Source organism: Polypterus senegalus, chromosome 2 (genome assembly GCF_016835505.1).
Source record: "Polypterus senegalus isolate Bchr_013 chromosome 2, ASM1683550v1, whole genome shotgun sequence".
NCBI classification, from domain to species: Eukaryota; Metazoa; Chordata; class Cladistia; order Polypteriformes; family Polypteridae; genus Polypterus; species Polypterus senegalus.
In genome coordinates, this window is record NC_053155.1 from 150,168,269 (window position 1) to 150,186,031 (window position 17,763).

The following is a 17,763-nucleotide window of genomic DNA, read 5'->3' on the forward strand; positions in this document are numbered from 1 at the left end:
GTCTTATTTAGATTTGATTAAAGAGGTTTTCTCATATTTTTTAAGCACAAAGCAAATTACAATAAATGAAGATTTTATGAGTGTGTATATAAGGTACAATTGCTATGAAGTGGGTTCATTTAAATTTTTTTCTAAAGTTTCTGTTATGTTTTTCTGGTCTTTTTCATACCCATGTCAGTTTTTGAGATGTGTAGTGTTAAATTTTGATAATGGTTTTTGTTAAAATATTTTTTAAGTCTATTTCTGATCCCATTTTTTTTTTTTTATACGCACTGCCAATTATTGGAGTGGTTGCCACAATGTTGTTAGGGAAACAGTCAGCGCCGTGCACTTTCTGGTTATCTGAGATTGCGGATAAGTGCTTCAAAGTTAATGTGTGAATAAGTTTGGTTAGTGTTTCTTGCCAAAAAAAAATTAGGCTAAGTAATACAGCTTCAATTCAGGGTTATTCTGGTTTTTCATTTATGAAGGTTGCTAAGAATTCTGATTAACATTTCCTCTTCTGGTCCTTTATTACTTTTATTACTTGTAATATTTCTTTGGCAGAATAACAGCAAGCTAACAAGCTAACTTCTGTTTTATCTAATATTCAGTAAAGCCTCTAAAGTACAGTGCCACACACATGGGTATAGCCTTTCTCATTTAGAGTCCAATTTGAAGAGTGCACAGTGGACGTGGTGTAATGTACCTGTTTTTCTCTTGTGCCCTCAGACCTGAAGAAAATAACCTGGATGAAGAGCAGTGACCCAGCCTTTGACCATGCTTCTTTTGGTCTCTGGACTTAAAAACCCACTTCAAGGAGAAGTCCTCATCACTCATCATACCAGCTTACAGGAAGGTGGCCCTAGACCGTCACTATTTATTCGAAAGGGACAAAGGCCATTTCATTGTCAAGTATGTAGGGTTACCCTGGTAAATCAGTTCCCTCATGTTGTTTTTTTTACTTGTCATTAAAACAGTTAAAGAATAAATAACAAAGACAATGCTTCCTGCACCTCTGTAACACAGGTAAAAAGATTATGCCCTTCCCTTCTGCCTTTAAAAGAGAAATTTATTTAAATTCAATAATCCCCAGGAATTCTTATTCATTTTCGTAAGAAGCTTGTTAAATTAGATTTTCCATTTTTAAGAAAAGTTAGCCTTAAAAGGGCATCTGCTTAAAACTATTTTATAGTAACTCAAGAATTATCTTCAGCACTTTCTTGTTATTATTAATTTAATAATATATACATATCTATCCATCCATCCATTATCCAACCCGCTATATCCTAACTACAGGGTCACGGGGATCTGCTGGAGCCAATCCCTGTCAACACAGGGCACAAGGCAGGAAACAAACCCCAGGCAGCCCACCGCAGACATATCTATCTACTATAGTGTATAATAAAACACTAAAGTCTGTGTGTGTCTGGTTCCTCAGAGCAATCTGACTGGTCAGTTTGGCTTTGGTGACGCAATTGAAAGAAGAAGTATGAGTGTGAGACACACAAGGAAGAGTCAAGGAGTAGGAGGCACACTGAGAGTCACTTTCAAAGATAGAACAGTGTCTCAGAGGCAGGGTTTATGGGAACACACTATCTATCTATCTATCTAGACAGAGGGAGCACTGGTCAAGCAGTGGTAGAGCTGCTGCTTTGTGGTAAGGAGATTGTGGATTCGCTCCCCGGGTCCTCCCTGCTTGGAGAGCGCTTTGAGTAGTTAGAAAAGCGCTACATACTGTACATGTAAATAATAATAATAATCATTATTATTATTACGCTAGGATACAGAGGAAAGGCACTGAATGTACACACAGGGCAAGACACACCAAACATTTTTAAATGTATTCTATTACCTGCCTTCATCAGCTAACATGGCTAATAACATAATTTTATATATACAGTAGTGTATTTCACTTAAGGGCTATTTTTAAATTATAATTTCTTGCTTTTTTCTTATTTTTGGTTACAATTAGGAAAAAGGCCTCAAGCTTACTATTGAATTAATTTAAAAGCATGTCTATTTATTATGCTAAAATATATACTTCATGAAATAAGAAAGTAGGGAGTGCAGCATGGCACATCTTAGAAAGGCTACTCAGTATATTTTGGTCTAGAATATAGGCCACAAAACAGGAACATTATTGTCATACATTTTCAAGATTAACTATCATAGATTCTCAATGATCTGACATAACAGGTGTTTGCTTAACTTATCTTTTTCAACTGAAATCCCAACACCTTTAAAAACGTTTTCTTTTTCATTAGACCTTAAGCTTTGCTACTTCTGACTAACACCATTTCTTGGGTTGAGCATGTGCTAATAGACCAAAGTGGCTTGTTTTGTTAACAATAAACAATAGAACCACCCCTAATTGTTTAGCTACATCTATTGCACTGAATGCAATGGGATTACATCATATTATATGTGAGGTAGTGCTTGACAGCTTTAAAGGAAATGAAGGTTTCTCACAGATGAGGGGAGAAGGAGTATTATTAATGGTGTTAGTTTTTCTGGCTGGTTTGCAACTGACAATGCCATCCTACTGTACTTTACAGAGTGAGCAGTTTGTTAAGTTAGGGCCAAGAGACCCTGTTAGTGGCTTTTTATTGCTTTGTTAATATTCTGCTGTTGCATCTGCGCTCTTTGCTCCCTGCAGTGGGTGGCATGTGAGTGTTAGGGCCCTGGTTATTAACAGGGTTTAGGGTGGGTATGTGTTTTAGGTGGGCCAAAAGTAAGTATTAATTAATAATTCATATTTACCTATGGACTTCTTTTTTGAAGCTTAGTAAAGGAGAAGGTTTTTATGAGGAAACCCCACACAGTGGACACACTGAATGAGTGCAACTTTCAGGCATTAATGAACATTGATGCTAACCGGAATTTGTATGTTATTGTGAGTCACAGTGTTGGAACAGGTTCCAAGAATGTTACAACATTGACAAAGCCATTTTGAGCAACTAAGTGACTAAACATGATTCGATCAGCACTGCATGCCTACTTAACACCTGTGAAATAAAAAGAAATTATAAATGAATACTGTATACCTACTTTTGTCCCACCATGTATAAACATAATCATATAATATCAAAAGTATTTACCCTGTTGCAGACATTTAAGGTTTTGTTCATAATAAGTCTAAATCAAATGGATAATTGCTAGGGAAATGCACACACACACAAATGCAGATATTCGCATTGTAATCTAAAGGAGTTACATTTCACTGAACAGAAATAACAGCTCACGTCCCATTATTTTTGAAAGCTCAGCCTCCTGTTCTTTCTGACAGGACTACAATCGCCCTTATTTAAGAAAGAGGAAGGGGCTACAAATCAAGGGAAGTATATAAAGGGTGGAGAGTAAGCTACCATAGACTATGGCCACACTACTACATTTTCATTTACAAACTGTGTTTTAAAATGAAAATGATCGCGCCCCACATTAGCATTGTCACATTGTTTACAAAATTATTTTTGTCCATGGTAAATGGCCAAAAATGCATATGACATAATCGTCCACCTACACTGGGCATGTGCATAGCATAGATGTCTTGAACCAGGGATATTATGTGCGATTTTGGCTCGATTTAAAGCCCATTTTGCAGTCACCATTTTCTGAATCAACGTTAACTTCAGCTTCATCAGTCATCATTTCACATGCAGTATGAGAGTTGTTGTGATGTCCGACTGCATTTTACAATTGAGCTGTTGCATGATTGAAAGAATTTCTCTCATTTCAGAAATTTCAGTCAGCTATCTTGTAGCATGATCAGTCTCACAAGCTGATTTTCTGACGACGCCATCAAATCTCATGAAATTCACTGTGCAGTGACCAATGTGAGTGTGCATTGTATGCATATAGTCTGAGCACTCATGTCGTCACATGTCAATTATGCTTCTGCAGTTTGAGCATATAAATATATATATATATATATATATATATATAGAGTCACACACGAGCGCATGGGGAGCAGCTTAAGGACCCGACACGCAAAGCGACAAGTCGTGCCAGGGGACAATGGCGGGGGACTAACCTCTCTCTCTTTCTGTAGAAAAGAAGAAGCACCGCCGCCATAATCCTCACCAGACAACTCTTTAAAACGCAACACTTTCGGGTCCCTTTCTCTCCTCTGGTCCCCATCTGATGACGTCAACCAACCATTCACCACCATGTTTTCCCAGCATCCCACGCTCTTAATTTCCAGTCCGACTCCTTAAAATGTCTGTCTACCCACCCTTCAATGTCTGATGATTTCTGTGAAATATTTGACCCATTTTTGTTACAGTATATAGGGCCACAAACCCTAAAACTTGATGACAGTGTGTTTGTCTTTATTACAGTGGCATAGTCTGCAGGATAAAGACCCAAAAAATGTCTGAAGGGCAGGACTTGAACAGCGTCCTAACGACTATGGCTAACAAGCTCCAGGTGCTCAAAGTGGACCAGGCAGCCATGAAGGTGGAACTCGCTGAGACGAAGACACAGCTGGCAGCAGCAGAGATGGTAAAGCCAAAGCCCGCATGACCCCCGCCTCCTTCTATTGTTCCTCTCTCGGAGGCAGATGACATAGAGTCATACCTCGCGATTTTCAACAGGACGGCCACTCGCAACCAGTGGTGGAGTGGGCATCCATTTTGGCTCCGTACTTGAAGGGCCCGGTGCAGCGGGCCTATCATGACCTTCCTGAGGAAGAACCCACCCAATACGACCTCCTCAAGGCCGAGATTTGCAAGCACTACGGTGTAACCTCCAGCCAGCAGGCAAGTTTGAGCCCAGCGGCTACAGCCCAGGCCTTGGAGTTCTGCGGCAAGATCGGACGCTGGCCATGGCCCGACATTAACCAGGCTCACCAGGTGGTCGAGCAGGTGGTCAGCAGGGCATTCGTTCACGCCATGCCGGTCTACCTCTCCCAGCAGGTCCGGAGACATCCTTTTAAGGATATGAACGGCCTTCTGGAGGTGCTGGAGCAACAACTGCCGGTAACCCAACTCGGTGAACCTGAGAAGCCAGCTTGCGGGGTCCAACAGGGACATGTGGCCATCCCAGAACCCACCCGTCATGCTACGGAGACTCCGGCCAAACCGAGGAACAGGGCGCACGCCCCAATGCACTGTTTTAAGTGCCGCGAGGTGGGACATATCGTCAACTCCTTTCCACTCAATCTGGAGCCAATGGACTGCAGCTGGGCCAAGGGTGAGAGGTACTGTGCTCTGTCTAATCCTCTGGCAGTCACCAATACGGGAGTGGTGTTATTAAATGGGCACTCGGTGGTAGCATTATTTGATTCCGGGAGTAACATTACCATTATTGCTCGCTGTTATGTTTTATCGTGATGGTGGAGAGCTCCAAACACGAGAGTAACTTGTGTACACAGGGAGACCAGGTCATACAGGTCCACAAAGTGCTTTATAACCTGGGAAGGGAAGCCTAGAGAGATGTTCGTCGCTGTATTACCCGAGCCCCCCATCCCAGTAATACTGGGACAAGACTGGTCAGAAAGTAATAGTGGTAGACCTGTCACCACTCCGAAACCTATGCTGGGTCTGATTATGGAAGGGCAAGGGGCCCTCCCAGCTGCTCCCATGCTGTGCTCCTCTGCAACTGTTGATAACATGGGTGATCCAGGGGAGCCCTTTTTGACTACGGACCTCGCCCCATAAGTACCACTGGAGGAGCTTCTGGGTTGGGACAGTGCTAACCCCAATCCACTCACCGGCATGGAATATCAATTTCACTCCATGCCGGCATCCTTTTAAAGAGAACAGTGGAACAATGATTCCCTGAAGTTTCAGTGTCAGCTGATTCTACTCCACCGGGACCTTACTTTGTATTAGATAATCAGTTGTTGTATCGAGTTGCGGAACACGAAGGTAAAATGCGGTTGTTGTTAGTCCCACGTACCTACCAGCGGGAGATGTGCGAACCAGCTTATGCCCACCTCCTAAGCGCCAACCTTAGGGCCAAAAAAACACTGGAGAGAGTGAAACTCTCTCGGCTCGGGCCCGGGATCAAAGAGGAGGTCCGACATTTCTGTCGGCTGTCTTGCCCAGTCTGTCAGCTGTGTCAGATACCCAGAAGGGATTGCGCTCCTTTCGTCCCAATTCCCCTTATAGACATGCCATTTGAGTGGATCGGTGTCAATCTGGTAGGGCCCCTGGAACCTTCAACACGAGGTCATAAATATATATTGGTGATAGTCGACTCTGCAACTCAATATCCTGAAGCGGTTCCCCTGTGAGCTGCCAACTCAAAAAATATCGCACGGGGACTAGTAAGTCTTTTCTCCCGAGTCGGCCTACCGAAAGAAGTCCTTACGGACCAAGGTATTCCCTTTACTTCAGATACATTCTGAACTCACCAAGTTACTACGCATTAAGTATCTCAGGACGTCGGTGTACCACCCCCAGATGAATGGGTTGGTGGATTGGTTTAATCAGACCCTGAAACAGATGCTGCTCAAGGTAGTCAGAGCGGAAGGTAGGAACTGGGACCAACTTTTACCGCTAGCGCTTTTCGCTTACTGGGAGGTGCCTCAAGCCTCCACAGGGTTTTCCCCTTTTGAACTCTTGTACGGATGCCAACCCCGGGGAATTTTGTATGTACTAAAGGAAAATCGGGAAGCGGAGGCGCTTCCCTCCACTAACATCCTAGAACATATCGCGCAGTTACGCAATAGGCTAGAGAAAATGATATCCCTCCTTAAAGAACACATGTCTAGGGCTTAAGCAGTGCAGGCCCGGAATTATAACAGGAATTCCTCCCTGCGCAAATTTCAGTCAGGAGACTGCGTAATGGTGCTTGTGCCCACTTCCCATTCCAAATTGTTGGCCCATTGGCAAAGCCCATATGAGGTTAAAGAGAGAAAAAGGCTTGTGGACTATTTGGTGAGCCAACCAAACTGTCGACCGAGTGAGAGGGTGTACCACGTTAAACTATTGAAACCCTGGAGGGACAGGGAAGAACCACCTCCCTCCGGACCCTTCCTCTCCCTTTTCTCAAAGAAAATCAGCCTTAACCTCGGCCACAATTTGACTGCCCACCAGCGACAGGAGCTTGAGGGTGCAAGATGGTCTGTCCTGGAAGTGGTCAGTGAAACACCAGGCCAGACCTTGCCGATTCAGCATGACATTGTGACGGACCCGGGGGTGGTAGTCAGGGAACGGCCCTATCGTCTCCTGGAAGTGAAACATGCTAAGGTGGAGCTAGAGGTACAACGAATGTTGGATATGGACATCATCGAAAAAAGCCATAGCCCCTCGTCCAGTCCTATCGTCCTCGTATCTAAGCTGGATTGCTCCTGGAGATTCTGCAATGACTTTAGGTGTTTTAATCAGGTCTCCAAGTTTGATGCCTATCCTTTGCCCCTAGTAGACAAGCTCCTCGAGAGGCTGGGGATGGCCCGTTATCTGACTGCTCTTGACATGACAAAGGGATACTGGCAAATTCCCTTAATGGCATCCCCGAGAGAAAAAACAGCTTTTAGCACCCCTAGTGGGAACTGACAATACAGGGTCCTTCCCTTTGGGCTGCACGGGGCACCAGCAACTTTCCAGCATCTGCTAGATAGAGTGCTAAGGCCCCACCAGTCCTATTGTGCCGCCTACCTGGATGGCATCGTCATCTTTTCTGGCACCTGGGAGGAACATGTGTTGCAGATATACACCATCCTCCTGACATTAGCGAAAGCTGGGTTGTGTATCAATCCCCAGAAATGTTATTTTGGGTTGAACAAAGCCAAATATTTGGGCTACCATGTAGCCACAGTGTTCCAAAATCAAAGACTTCCTGGAATGGCCCCGTCCGATAATCAAGAAGCAGGTGCAAGCATTCTTAGGACTAGTGAGCTACTACCACCGGTTTGTACGTCAGTTTTCTGAGAGAGCAGCACCCTTGACCGATTTCACAAAAAAACGGGCCCCTTTTCATGTGGTGTGGAATAGTGTGATGGAGCGGACATTCAATGAATTAAAAGTGGCCAACATGATGGCAACTGTTTTGAGAACTCCAGACTTTTCTCTTCCTTTTCTCCTCCAGACCAATGCTTAAGACACAGATCTAGGTGTCGTGATGAGCCAGAGCATCGATAGTGTCGAGCTGGAAACTGTTGGACTGGGAGACAAGGTATGCAGCGGTGGAACGGGAAGCCCTGGCCATCAAGTGGGCGGTAACGTACCTGCAGTACAACCTATTGGGATGGGAGTTCACAATGGTGACAGACTATGCTGCACTCCAATGGATGGCTCTTCACAGGGACTCAAACCCTTGGGTCACTAGGTGGTATTGGACTTGCAGCCTTACAAGTTCACCGTCACTTTTCGCTGGGGTAACCTCCAAGCCACTGCTGATGCTCTCTCCCGGGTTCACGACCTCTTGGTTCAGGCCGCTTGACCCGATGGGTCTAGGCTGAAGTGGGGTGTCATGTCACGCACGAGCGCATGGGAAACAGCTTAAGGACCCGATGCACAACGCGACAAATCGTGCCAGGGTACAATGGCAGGGTACTAACTTCTCTTTCTCTCTTTCTATAGAAAAGATGAAGCGCTGCCACCATAATCCTCCCAGGACAACTCCTCAAAACGCAACACTTCTGGGTCCCTTTCTCCCCTCTGAATCCTTAAAATGTACGTCTACCCGCCCTTTAATGTCATGATTTCTGTGAAATATTTGACCCATTTTTGTTACAGTATACAGGGCCACAAACCCCAAAACTTGATGACAGTGTGTTTGTCTTTATTACTATATATATATATATATATATATATATATATATATATATATATATGACTGGCAAGTCTATTGTGCATTGTGACTAGTCACTTAACCACAATTTCTAAAAACTGCACAATACACAATTTAGATGCATACATGTAACCAACAAGACGAGCACCACAAAAAGCAACTTTTCTATGCCAGCTATGTTGGAATATGTTTTCCTTTAATGAAGGGTGACTAATCAGGAAATGAGATGCTGTAATGAGTAGGGTCCAATGACAGAAGGACTACATTTTCAGGAATCTTCGTTTTTGCCAATCCACACTGCAACAGCATGCTGGTGTTTTTAAAATTATCTGTCACTGGAGAGCATTTTCAGAAGTTTTAATTTTCATGGGTAAATGTCTCTCAAATGCTCTTCTATTAAATCCTGCATTAACCTCGGAAAATATCGTCCTCTATTGCTTTAGTACAGTGCTTCTCAATTATTTTCTGTCATGCCCCCCCCTAGGAAGAAGAAAACATCTCGCGCCCCCCGCGCAACTATAAATAGTATCATTTGTCTATAAAATTGTTATAAGTACACCTCTGCATAACACTGTATCCTTATTAACGTATAAGAGAATAAAAAAAGAAAGAAATATGGACCAATTTACAACAAAGAATAGCTTTATTAAATGTAACAGAAAAGATTTAAAGTGCATTCTAAATTCAAAAAAAATTGAAAAGAAAAATAAAAAAGCATGTTCCCCGAGGTCAAACGCGACCCCCTTGACGGAGCCCCACTATTTGAGAAACACTGCTTTAGTAGTAGTAATGAGCGAAATGATTCATGAGAAATTACATTTGCAGCAAAACTCAGTGTTTTACTTAGCAGAAAAAAAAATCATAAAAGAAATGCGGTTTTCCTTCCAGCTAATTTGTGCCATTGACACAAGAAGTAAAGTTTTTAGTTCCTATCTGGAACCATTTCATGCATTAATTCAGCAAATGTCGGCCTGTCATTTAGTATTTAAATAAAGTGACAAAAATCAGTCATTTTCTGTCACGTGTAGCCATGTTGTTGAGCCATCATTTGTGTGTTGTGATTGTTCTGGTGATACATTATTGGCGCTTGCAAACCTAAAAATGCATTAGAGGTAGAAAAGGAACTGTAAGCTTCATGGGATTTAGGGTAGGCATACCCTCAATGTCATCTGCAGGAATGAAGAAACAGGAAAGGGCGATTGCTAGGTAATGGAGAAAACACAGTAAGCAAAACAGGTGCATTTTAGTGTGTTTGGGTGTGGAAAATACGCAGTATGACACATCTTTAAAACAAAACACTACAATCATGTGTGGTGATGTGAACAGGCAAAAATTGAATTTTTTTTTTTTTCTGGGGTGCCTTGGATTATGTGTGTTATATAACTGCAGAAAAGAACATAGATAAAGTGATAATGAGGCTTTGGGGAGCAATATTATTTATTTTCAACACCAAAAAACGTTATAACACCCAAAGAACTCTGTTTAGTTATTGTGACATTTTGCATTTTTTTAATCTGCCTGAAAAACAAACTTTACTGTCAGATATGAGCCGTTTCGTTCATCACAAGCATCTATAAATTGATTGATGACATTCTTCACATTCACTCTCAGCTTCTGTGTAGTCAGCTTCTCATTTGAAAAACTTTCTGGCATGGAGCACTGAATGGATGGTGATGTTGCATTCTATGCATGAGCGGGCATGGACAAAGTAAACAAGAATCATGGCTCAAAGTTTAAAGATAATTATTATATTTCGATTATATCACATTTTGTGTTTATATTAGGGTAGTCATTTTATTTCTGGGACTTATTAAATACATAGGTTTATGGATTGTAAGGATACTTTGATAAGATTTTGTTTTTGCAGTCACAGTTACAGTAGGACTCTGGTTAGGCTGACAATTCAAATACAGATCCACCTTTAGAAGCAGCCTGTAAAATCATACAGACAAATACATATGGTATGGATATTTCAGTTTAATGATACCAGCATAGGGCGGCACGGTGGCGTAGTGGTAGCGCTGTTGCCTCGCAGTTAGGAGACCTGGGTTCGCTTTTCAGTCCTCCCTGCATGGAGTTTGCATGTTCTCCTCGTGTCTGCGTGGGTTTCCTCCGGGCGCTCCGGTTTTCTCCCACAATCCAAAGACATGCAGGTTAGGTGGATTGGCGATTCTAAATTGGCCCTAGTGTGTGCATGGTGTGTTTGTGTGTGTCCTGCGGTGGTTTGGCACCCTGCTCGGGATTGGTTCCTGCCTTGTGCCCTGTGTTGGCTGGGATTGGCTCCAGCAGACCCCCGTGACCCTGTATTCGGATTCAGCGGGTTAGAAAATGGATGGATGGATAGACGCCAGCATGTCTTAACTCTAGTATTGCTCCAGGATTAGGTGATAGTTAACCTTATACATACAGGTATACATGAAGAATTATCATAATAAATGCCCAATAATTATAACTTATAAAAAAAAGTTTAAAAGACATCATACAAAAGGTCATAAAAAGTTAAGAAACAGAAAGCAGCAAAAGGCAAAAAAGGAAGTCATTGCTATTCATTGAAATGAATAATTAGAGCACAGAAAGTTTGCAAGACTAAGGCTTTCATTGAACAGTAATAAGTAAAACTCAAAAATAAAGGGGAAACATGCAAAAAAACCATGACTCTCCTGCACTGACTTTTCGCTTGGACTCTGCTACTGTTTAATACGGAAACTTACACTGAGTGATTTCCTACAAGAACCCTGGAATGAAACAGCCAATGACAGTATTTCTGCTCATACATACATTCTGTAAATATTGAAATAGTCATGGAGGGATGGAGCTACCGCTTTACAGGAGATTAGACCTATGCAAAAATAATCAGAACTAGGAAGATCATTGGGAAATAATGTCAAGAGAAGAGCATAAAAAGATGGTGGCACTGGGCAATCCTAAAGACGTTGCAGAGGACATATGTTGTCAATTTATTTAGGGTCATGTGCCCAAGGAGCCCGTAGATAATATTTCAAATAAACGTCATACTGTTTGAGCCCATCTAGAGTAGGTATTGGAGGCATTATTATGATAATCACATAACTAGATTATAGTGCAAGATTAAAAATGTCTTTTAAGTTAATTTGAAGTATCAGTGTCCTTTTCCTTAATAATAAGGAAATGTATTTTAGCAACATAGTGGTGTTTTATTTTTTGCCATTACTTTGAAATAGTTTATTTTAAGGGAGCACAATTATTTACCTGTCACTTGTCTAAAATGAATTAATTTAGCATCTACAGCTTCTTCTAGTGAGATCCATGACATGACTTTATTACCTTATATAATGTGTAATGAATCACGGTAAATTAGAAATTATAACATAAAAGTATGTCCATAACAGTATCAGCGACTAGCAGTAAACCAACATACAAAACTGAATGTATCCAAAACACATGCTACTGCAGATAAAGTCAGTAGTAATGTCACACTGAAACTTCCTTATTGTGCTAACAACATTAATGGTATCTCAGTAACAATGTTAGGAATATACCAAAGCCAAATCTTTGCTAAAGTAAGCACATCTGAAGGCGTAGTAATGGTAGTACCGTTATGTGTACAGTGAAGTTCTTAGTAACATTACCAAGCAATATGCAACATGTCACTTCCCGGTGCCATAATAATCAACAATGTATTAACATATCAGGATAAGCTAGACTACAATAAGGTTTGTGATAACAACATAACGTGGAGTTTGTATGTTTTCCCCGTGTCTACGTGGGTTTCCTCCGGGTGCTCTGGTTTCCTCCCACGGTCCAAAGACATGCAGTGTAGGTGGATTGGCGATTCTAAATTGGCCCTAGTGTGTGCTTGGTGTGTGGGTGTGTTTGTGTGTGTCCTGCGGTGGGTTGGCACCCTGCCCGGGATTGGTTCCTGCCTTTTGCCCTGTGTTGGCTGGGATTGGCTCCAGCAGACCCCTGTGACCCTGTGTTCGGATCCAGCGGTTTGGAAAATGGATGGATAACAACATAAAAATTAAAACTGTGCAATATACAAGTATGCACAGATATATATGCTCAAAATCTCTGAAAGAAAAAGATGGTGAACTTAAACATGCATGTTTAGTTCATAAAAAAAAAAACAAAAAGAATTGAACTACGGCAAGCAAGAAAGATTGAACTGTTAGTGACATATTCTAAACATGACTATATCAAAATATACAGTAGTATTGTGACTTTTGCTAGTAAGCAGCAGATCCCCTACACCGAACCATACCTGACAGAGGCCAGAAATCCAAGATAATTGGGCTTATTGATTAAAACACAATTGTTTACAGAAGGGATGATGGGAAGGTTGGAAGACAGGGAAAATAAAACAAACCCAAAAAAAAAGCTATGCCTCTTTAACATGACAATAGGCGACCATAACTGCTACCTTTCCTAGTCCCAAAAATATTTTACAACATGAATCCTCTTATCTCCAAATACTAGCCTCATTTCCTCCTCATCCTCCACACCAAGGCAGACTTTTTCCACTGTAATTCCAACCAACTCTAAGCTCCTGTAGATGAGGGATATTGCTGAGCTATTATGCAGGTCCACTTGAAAAGCATTTCTAGGTCAGCCTTGCACCACATAAAGGGTCATCCTGCCTGCTGCTGTGCACCTCCCATCAGTGGACCCACAACCTCTGTTCCAAAGTACGCCTGTGAACACTTTAAGTTTCAGGTGACACTGCAAAAGTCCATGTTTCTCTAGTACCAGCTATCTAGAAGATTGGTAATCCATCCAGAGTTTTCAAAAATTATCAACCTGTCTGCATAAAAAATAGAAGACATCTCAAAAACAGTAATAGTATTTTTTTAAATTACATTTAAATTGATCGACACAGCCAATAACAATGGTAAAGACACATCGACACATCATCTGCTCTGAACCATATTGCATTTTGCTTTCAATACTATAGTGGAGTGTGGCACTTTGACAGATATCAGGAAAAAAGATGTCAGTTAATGACATGGCTACACTTGATAAAATCTTGACAGCTTGAAAAAAGGTAACAGCAGGGCAAAGCAGCCTCTGTCCCACTGACTGCAAGTCCATTCGCCTCAGTGTAACCAAGCAAAGTAAACATTACTGATAATTCCTAAGGCTATCACAAAATCATCTCTGGTCTTCCATCATGTCTCTCCTTTCTCTCTGGTAGTAGAGGGACACATTACTATAATACTCACCCCTATTAGAGCCAGCTAAAAAAAAAAAATCACACCTCTTTTTCAGGGGTCATTCTATAAGGACCAGGTTTCTATATGGTGCTAACTCCTTGTGGTCAAAGCCATTAACAAACCTCTGAATAAAAGAAAGCACTTAAAAGACCAGGCATTCAGCGACTCCTTGGCCATTAGCGCCCAATCCATTTTATCTCCTTCTAAAAGAACAGATAGATGAGTGTAGTATTACTGTTTGAAAAAATAATCTCATCGCATCTTTTTTTTTTTAATTCCATTCACTGTAATGACTGGTTTTGATTGCACCGATGTGAGATAGATTCACCATCCATATTATGCTCTGCTTTCTTTAATGTAGGGAGTGGAGCCCTTTTAAGAGCATGCTTAGCGTGCGTGTGATAACAGCTGATAATGACTTTTGGTGGATGTGGCAGAAGTTAAACAACACTAGAAAAGAAAGATACTTATAAGAAACATAGAGTTGACAGAGGCATGTGTGATGTGAATAAATCATAAGTTAATTTGTTTTTCACCACAGTGTATGTCCTGAGCCATTACACATTACATTAGAAATGACAGTGTTAACTCGGGTCACTTATTTTGAATCGTGCTTACTGCGATCCACATACAAAAGAGCCCTTTTATATCAGATTTGTTTGACAGGAGAGAGAGAGAAAGAGAGAGAATAGGAAAGTTAAACTAAATGGCACTCCTTGATAACTTCATGATGAAGTAAAAATACACACAAAGAGATCAAATTGTGAATGGCCTGTGATTATTCTACCGGAAGTTAATGTTCTTGGGCCTCATCAAGACTACAGATGATTTTCCCATTCTTGCTGACTCCTGTATGTATGTAAAAAGCACCTTCTGTGTGTTGCGAGTCTTTTGTAAGGTCAGGTGTAAATTTCAAGTTAATTTTAATTTGAGGTTTCGTAAAATTTGATTACTGTTGATATTCATGATTGTTATGATGTGCCTCTGGATTGGCAGATCGGGGTGGTGGTCCCCTTCTTTAAAAAGGGGCACCGGAGGTTGTGTTCCAACTACAGAGGGATCACACTCCTCAGCCTCCCTGGAAAAGTTCTGGAGAGGAGGGTCCGTCGGATAGTCGAACCTCGGATTCAGGAGGAACAGTGTGGTTTTCGTCCTAGTTGCGGAACAGTGGACCAGCTCTACACCCTTAGCAGAATCCTGGAGGGTGCATGGGAGTTTGCCCAACCAGTCTACATGTCTTTTGTGGACATGGAAACTTGGAAAAGGCGTTCAACCGTGTCCCTCAGGGAATCCTGTGGGGGGTGCTCCGGGAGTATGGGGTACCGGACCTCCTGATAAGAGCTGTTCGGTCCCTGTACAACCGGTGTCAGAGGTTGGTTCGCATTGCCAGCAGTAAGTCGAACCCATTTCCAGTGAGAGTTGGACTCCACCAGGGCTGCCCTTTGTCACCGATTCTGTTCATAATTTAATGGACAGAATTTCTAGGCGCAGCCAGGGTGTTGAAGGGGTCCGGTTTGGTGGACTCAGGATTGGGTCACTGCTTTTTGCAGATGACGTTGTCCTGTTTGCTTCATCAGGCCGTGATCTTCAGCTCTCTCTGGAACGGTTCGCAGCTGAGAGTGAAGCGGCTGGGATGAGAATCAGCACCTCCAAATCCGAGACCATGGTCCTCAGCCGGAAAAGGGTGGAGTGCCCTCTCAGGGTTGGAGGAGAGATCCTGCCCCAAGTGGAGGAGTTCAAGTATCTCGGGGTCTTGTTCATGAGTAAGGTAAGAATGGAGCGTGAGATCGACAGGCGGATCAGTGCGGCATCTGCAGTGATGCGGGCTCTGCATCGGTCTGTCATGGTGAAAAAAGAGCTGAGCCGTAAGGCAAAGCTCTCAATTTACCAGTCGATCTACACTGCTACCCTCACCTATGGTCATGAGCTATGGGTAGTGACCGAAAGAACAAGATCGCGAATACAAGCGGCTGAAATGAGTTTCCTCCTCAGGGTGTCTGGGCTTTCCCTTAAAGATAGGGTGAGAAGCTCAGTCATCTGGGAGGGGCTCAGAGTAGAGCTGCTGCTCCTCCGCATCGAAAGGAGTCAGATGAGATGCCTCCTGGACGACTCCCTGGTGAGGTGTTCCGGGCACGTCCAACCGGGAGGAGGCCCCGGGGAAGACCCAGGACACGCTGGAGGGACTATATCTCCCGGCTGGCCTGGGAACACCTTGGGATTCTCCCGGAAGAGCTGGAAGAAGTGGCCGGGAGAGGGAAGTCTGGGCCTCTCTGCTTAAGCTGCTGCCCCCGCGACCCGACCCCGGATAAGCGGAAGAGGATGAATGGATGGATGGTTATGATATTCATGGAATTAATTTAAAAAAAAAAAATTTTTTATTAATTTTATTGCAATCCATACAAATCAATCAAGTTTTTAAAGAAAAATTGAGTTAAGGACAAATTGATCCCCACCCCTGAGAGTGAGAGCAAGGCAAACGGCGTGAAATTTAGGGCTTGTAAACATACCTAAATTAATAATTTTCTCTGTGCTTTATGAGCTTATTTTAAAATATTACTGATTAGATCCTGTCATGTTTTGAAAAAAGTCTGTACGGATCCTCTAACTGAGTATTTGATTTTTTCCAATTTCAAATAGTATAACACATCGCTTTCTCACTGACTTAAAAGAGGAGAGTTTGGGTTCTTCCAGTTTATCAGAATGAGTCTGCGTGCCAAGAGTGTAGTGAATGCAATCACAATTTGTTTGTCCTTCTCCACTTTAAGTCCCTCTGGAAGAACCCCAAACACAGCTGTTAATGGGTTTGGAGGGATTGTGAGGCCGAGGCTGTCTGAAAGGTAATTAAAAATTTTTGTCCAGAATAATGTTAATTTGGTGCAGGCCCAGAACATGTGACCCAGTGAAGCTGGGACTAGGTGTTCATGGAATTAATTTGACATAATGGCATCTTGTTTTCAGTATTTGTGCACCATTTTGTGCTCTCGTTACCACAGCACGTCACACAGTTGCTGAGGGCATGCTGTTTGGAAGTCACATCAGGTGGCATCCTTGTTTATAAGTCTGGTGGCATGTAGTGCTTGTTGTCCAAGTTTTAGGATTCTTTTTTAACAATCACTGTGTTTCAGATTATTAAATAAAGGCAAATGAACTAGCACCTCTGTTTCGGACTATGATTTTTTTTCTTTATGTTCTGATTTTGACAAAGGATAGCATTGATTTTCTGGTTTGACTTAGCTTGTTTATTTCTAGTTTTCTTCTGGCCCATCTTTAATGTTCTTATTTATTGCCTGTTTTCACCTTTTAGCAGTAAAAGACCCTGGACCCACACAATTATGGGTCCCAAAATGGAAACAGTCAGTAGTTAGTGAATTAACAGAAACTGTATAGAACAGCAAGATGTAAAAGCTGATATGATGATCCAAATTCTTCACTTTTATTCAACATAGAAAATTTTTGGCTTACATACTGATTTTGATGAAAGACAGGACTGAGTTTCTGGTTTTGTCATGTTTATTTCATTTCAATTTACTGACATCTTCTGGCCTGTTTTTAACTGTCCTTGTGGCCTATCAATTTCCACCTTTTGGCATGAGAGTGGGGAGGTATTAGGTGTAGTCAAACAGGTTTGTAAAATGGCAATGTTTTTAGTTTATCTACTTGACCACTACATGTAGAATGATTTTTCAGAGTTAAGGGGTACTTCACAGAAATGGTATAGGAAGACATTCCCTAAATTAATGTGAAGATGAAGAGTTAGCAGTACATGGAAGTTTACGCTACAGTGGCACTGGGGAAGGACAGTAAGTATTTGACCATCAACATCAAATGACTCAGTGAGAACCCTAGCTACAAAGAG

General features: G+C 42.1%; 1 protein-coding gene and 1 long non-coding RNA gene across 4 annotated transcripts in view; one reads left to right on the forward strand and one right to left on the reverse strand.

The window, feature by feature from the left end:
* LOC120523473 overlaps positions 1–17,763 on the forward strand; it is a 157,793-nt gene that overhangs the window by 134,325 nt on the left and 5,705 nt on the right. For 2 of the 3 annotated variants that reach the window (XR_005632636.1, XR_005632635.1), the window contains exons 4-6: positions 712–894; positions 4,320–8,100; positions 8,508–8,600. This is a non-coding gene — a long non-coding RNA (uncharacterized LOC120523473). Of the gene's footprint in view, positions 1–711; positions 895–4,319; positions 8,101–8,507; positions 9,222–17,763 lie in introns of those variants that run through there. The other variant, XR_005632634.1, reaches the window with a different exon arrangement.
* clybl (citrate lyase beta like) overlaps positions 1–17,763 on the reverse strand; it is a 333,276-nt gene that overhangs the window by 70,793 nt on the left and 244,720 nt on the right. The window lies entirely within an intron of this gene.